At 38.7% G+C, this 4,708-nt stretch overlaps 1 long non-coding RNA gene across 1 annotated transcript; it reads right to left on the bottom strand.

Annotated features, from left to right (window-relative positions):
• Positions 1-1,347: 1,347 nt before the first annotated feature.
• Positions 1,348-2,762, bottom strand: LOC122458101. Its single transcript, XR_006277963.1, has 2 exons — positions 2,710-2,762; positions 1,348-2,217 (listed from the first exon to the last, which is right to left on the bottom strand). It is a non-coding gene; the product is annotated as an uncharacterized LOC122458101 (long non-coding RNA).
• Positions 2,763-4,708: the final 1,946 nt, after the last annotated feature.

Raw genomic sequence — 4,708 nt, 5'->3', positions numbered from 1 at the left:
TCCTTTTCTTCCTCTTAATATATTTCTTTGCTAACTTTGCAATAGAACCATACAGTTATTACAAGGTAGGCCTGAGTCTTTCCTAGAACAGCTTAAATTAGTTGAGAATCTCTCTCCAGGTACACATGAGCAGAATACTTTCTGATTAATAGATGAAGCTCTCTATAAACACACAACATATAAAAAAGCTGAACATTATGTGAAAGTCATTGTACAACATACTTATGGCTGCCTATCATACTAACCACTATTCTTCATATTTAGAATTTCACTAAAATATCTGTATAGCTAACCTGTTTTCCCTAGATCTCCTCTTGTCTTTATTATGAAAGCTGCCAATTACACTACAGTCCTAATTTGTTTAATGAGTATTACATTAGTGAGGTTTGTCTGAAAAAGAAAAATAGTGGTCAATAAGATGTTTTGTATAGTTTTGGTTGTTCTTTAGTGCTGTAGTTTGTAATTTTCAGAGGCTATTTGGAAAGTGCTTAAAAATCAACAGTATTCCAGCATGAACCTGATATCTTAGCAACTGGGAAGCTCTTCAAGCATATAAGGTCATTGGTAAGGTCTTAGCCATGTAACTGGGTAAAAGAAAAAGCAGTTTAACCCAGTTTTTGTCCATGCTGTCCTTCATTATTTTCATAACACATGCTTTTCTTTAGCTAGAGGCATATATTATTATTATAGTCTGGAAATGTGCAGTCTAAGGTAGGGTTAAAAGGCATCATGGAACTCCAACATGTTTTAATCACACCTTGTGAATGGTCTGATAACAAAGTGGGCTGACAAAAGGATCCTGTCCTGTTGTATACCTTCTTTCCCAGAGAAATATTCACCCCCTCTTCCTTTAATTAGTATTTTCAGTTGAAAATACTATAACAAAGCTTAGCCTAAGTTTTCTTCCTCATAGGATTACTCTAAGGTTTCTCTGCAGGAACTTAGGTCCCAGACTCAAGTTCCCTCACCGAGAAAAGCACATTCACCTTTCATGGGTGCACTTTACAAGCAAAAGAAAAGCTGAGAGGCTATCTGAAGAACAGAAAGAAAAATAAAGTTATGACTGAGGCCAGGAGTAGATGAACAAATGAAGCACCCCCATGAGTTATAAAATTTAGGTTTGGTTATTAATTATTAAAAACTTATACTGTGTGTGTATGTGTGTGTGTGTGTGTGTATAAATGTGTCTTTTGTCTGGTAAAAAAAATTCCCCTGGACCCAAACCCCCTCTATTTACATTAATTCTTATGGGGAAATTGGATTCTCTTAATATTGTTTCGCTTAAGTTGGATTTTTCAGGAACACAACTACAATGTTAAACGAGGAGATACTGTACCATTTTTTCCCCCAGACCAAAACTAAATGCACTTCACATATCTTTGCCAGGATAAAAAAAAAAGTTTTCACCCTCTTATAGTATATGTAACTCTAAAACATTCAACTTTTGTTGGATAATATGAAGTGTAATTTACTGGAACACTAAAATAAATTAAATTATGATGTGTGTGTAAGTGTTTTGTGTTTTTTTCTTAAAAGAGAATCAGTTCACTGTCTGAAATGCAAACATTAGATATTTCCACTTATAAAGTGCCAGCCTCCCCCATCAACAATGCTCTGTATGTTGTCCTCCCCACCAAAAAAACAAAACAAAACCTGTAAACAATTGAAACAGCTTGAAATACGTATTATATAAAAACCTGGTTACATGCCAGTTAATAAGATAAATCATCATCATCATCATCATCAGACAGTGACTGATTAAATCAGAAAGCATAACATTTCTAAAACACAATTGTTTTCAATTAATTTCTCCAAGTCAGGAGAAGTCAGCTGAGGTGGTTTTCCAGTGGAAACAGTTTAGTACCCTAAAGATTGGTTTTAATTAAGTGTTTATTCATTTTTGTTTTCTGGGAAAGAAAATATTGCAAAAGCATACATATTTGGGTTTTAAATTTTTGTGCATCTTTCTCCTGCAGCAGAAGAGTTTTTTCCTGACATTTTTGGGGACAGTGGTGCTAGAACTACGGGTGCTACCACACCTCCTAGCTTGAAGTAGTAATAACAAACACCAGATACATAGTTTCCATCATCAGCCCCCACCAATATGAAAATTATTCCAGCTCCCCTTTGGGGGGCATTGAGATGGACACAGTCCCATCCACTGGGCCTGATTGTCAGAGGTTCTTAGTACCTGAAGGGCCCATTGACTCAATACTTCTGAAAAAAGAAAAAAAAAGTCAAACCCATACACACACAAAACCACACTCTGTATATAATAAGGCCTATTCACAGCCATTCTGTCAGCTAAGAGCTAGTTTAGTACTGAAGTGCCTGGGGTGAAATTGAGGACACTTACCCTAGAAAGTCCTTAGCTGACTGATTGTTGCTATACTCTATAACCCTGTCACAGACATCTCCTCCATAATAGAATCCATCTGTGACAAGGCAGCTCCTAAGAGGGTTATTGAAATAGTTTATTGCACTTTCCACTCTTAATTTTAAAAGCTGTTCAGGGCAGAGCGGAAACGCCCAGATTCCTCTTATGTAAGATTTCACTGCAGCACAATTTCAAGGGCAGATTAAAAAGTTAGGCTATATATATTTTCATTTTCCCTTTTAACTCCTCGTAGCAGGTCACCAAAGCACAATGAAATGCAGGTTATACTATTGCCTCCATAGAAAAAGGAAGAAAATAAAAACAAAGTTTACCTTCTTCTTTGGTAAATGTAGAGTATTCATATCCATAATCCAGTAGCAAATTCCAAAGCAACAACAGTAGGGCTTTATGACATAGAAGTGTAAGGGGTCATTCACGACCTAGTGCACCATTTCATGGCTAGGCATGGTGAAGTAGCCGCCATCTTTGAAACCCCATATCAACAGTTCATCCAAATCTGCAGCAGTTTGCTCTTTTTCATGACTCAGCTGTCCAGCCATGGCTACTTTATAGTCCTTGCAAGGATGGTCCTTGCAAGGTAGCTCAGAGACCAACAAACAAGAAGTCTAATGATTATGCCAGGCCTTCAGCCCCACCCTAGGCTATCTCAATAATCCTCTCCATGTTGCATCAAAAGGTCCCTTACATCCCTTTTCCTGGTGTCAGGTAAGGGAACCTAAGCCCTCCCTATCCCCTGGGTTCTAGTGCAGGGACCCTGTACTGTGCAGCTAAAATCTGCTAACTCAGATAAAAATGATGCTTCTTTGGGTTGCTCCCTACCTTCAACACCTAACCATTTCCAAGAAAAACTCATTCCACTATTTTGTGCCTAGAAGTTTCAATTCCTTGAGCTGCTTCTTGCCAGTTTGCTGCTACAGAGTCCACAGCAGGCTCCCTAGCCATCTCCTTCTGCTCTCACCACAGCTGTTGATGGTCTGCCAATTAGCCACAGCTGAGGCGGTAGCTACTGTCTCTTAATCTCTTAGTGGTTGTGGCAGGATGGGGTTTTAACATTTTATCACACAGCCACTATACCAAAATGAAGGTGTACTTTCAGAGTGATCTTAATCTAATGTTTTGCACTGAAAATTGACTGTAAATATGCCAAAGTGACTATTAACAAGGCATCATGATGAAGTTCAACGTTTGTCTTACCTTGATTTCTTTAGCAAATGTGTCTTCAGTTTATAAATCAACATTTCCCCCGAATTGGCAGCCATGCAAACACATTGTGGGACCTGAATGTCAAGCTAGGTTTGTTGCTATTTACAATCCTCATCAACAACAGTTTCTACAAGCTACGTTTTGTCATGAATCAGAGGGGTAGCCGTGTTAGTGTGGATCTGTAAAAGTGGCAAAGAGTCCTGTGGCACCTTATAGACTAACAGACTTATTGGAGCATAAGTTTTTGTGGGTGAATACCCACTTCATCGGATGCATGTAGTGGAAATTTCCAGAGGCAGGTATAAATATGCAAGCAAGAATCAGACTAGGGATAACGAGGTTAGTTCGAGTTACACCTGTGAAATACCAGTTAATTTTCACCAAGAAAACTTAGTATTAAAAGAATGCTTTTCATCTTCAAAGTGCTTTGTCAACATTCATATTCACTACACATCTGTGAGATAGGTGATAAGCATTAACAACACCCCATATAATGAAGGAGGAAACTGGGTCAATGAAGCTTAGTGACTTACTAGAAGTCATGCAAAAAGACAGTGTTACAGTTTGAAGTAGAACCCAGGTAGTCTGAAGCTTAGGGCCATCTAACCACTAGGCAGGGTTGTGTTATGTTACCTAAGGGTAGGTCTACAGCGCATGAATGAAGGTGTGATTGCAGTACAGGTAGGTACACCTGCGCTATCTTTAATTTAGTGAGCACAGGTAACAATAGTAATGAAGATGTGGCAGTATGGGCTTCAGCACAGGCTAACTATCCCAGTAGAAACATACCAGGGACCCTGGGTACATACCCTGGGTTGCTAGGGCCTGCTGAAGTCCATGTTACCACACCTTCATTTGTGGTATAGATGTACTCTAAGTCAAGAAATTTCAAACGTGAATTAATTAAGACATGCAAGTTACAGTTAGAAACAAAGAATCAAAATATATGTTCCCTGCATATACAGGCAGGTCATCCTCACTATCTTAAATTCCTCTCCCATGTTCCATTCAGGGGGTGTGTTTGCTGGATAAACCTCCAGTGACACTTGATGTGGAAAGACATTCAATTACGGCAGAACTTGCATCTCTAGTGCAGCTTTGTTGGCT

The sequence above is a fragment of the Dermochelys coriacea genome, chromosome 1 (genome assembly GCF_009764565.3).
Source record: "Dermochelys coriacea isolate rDerCor1 chromosome 1, rDerCor1.pri.v4, whole genome shotgun sequence".
Classification (NCBI taxonomy): domain Eukaryota; kingdom Metazoa; phylum Chordata; order Testudines; family Dermochelyidae; genus Dermochelys; species Dermochelys coriacea.
The sequence above is the reverse complement of the archived record's forward strand: the minus strand, read 5'-3'. Positions and strand labels throughout refer to the sequence as shown.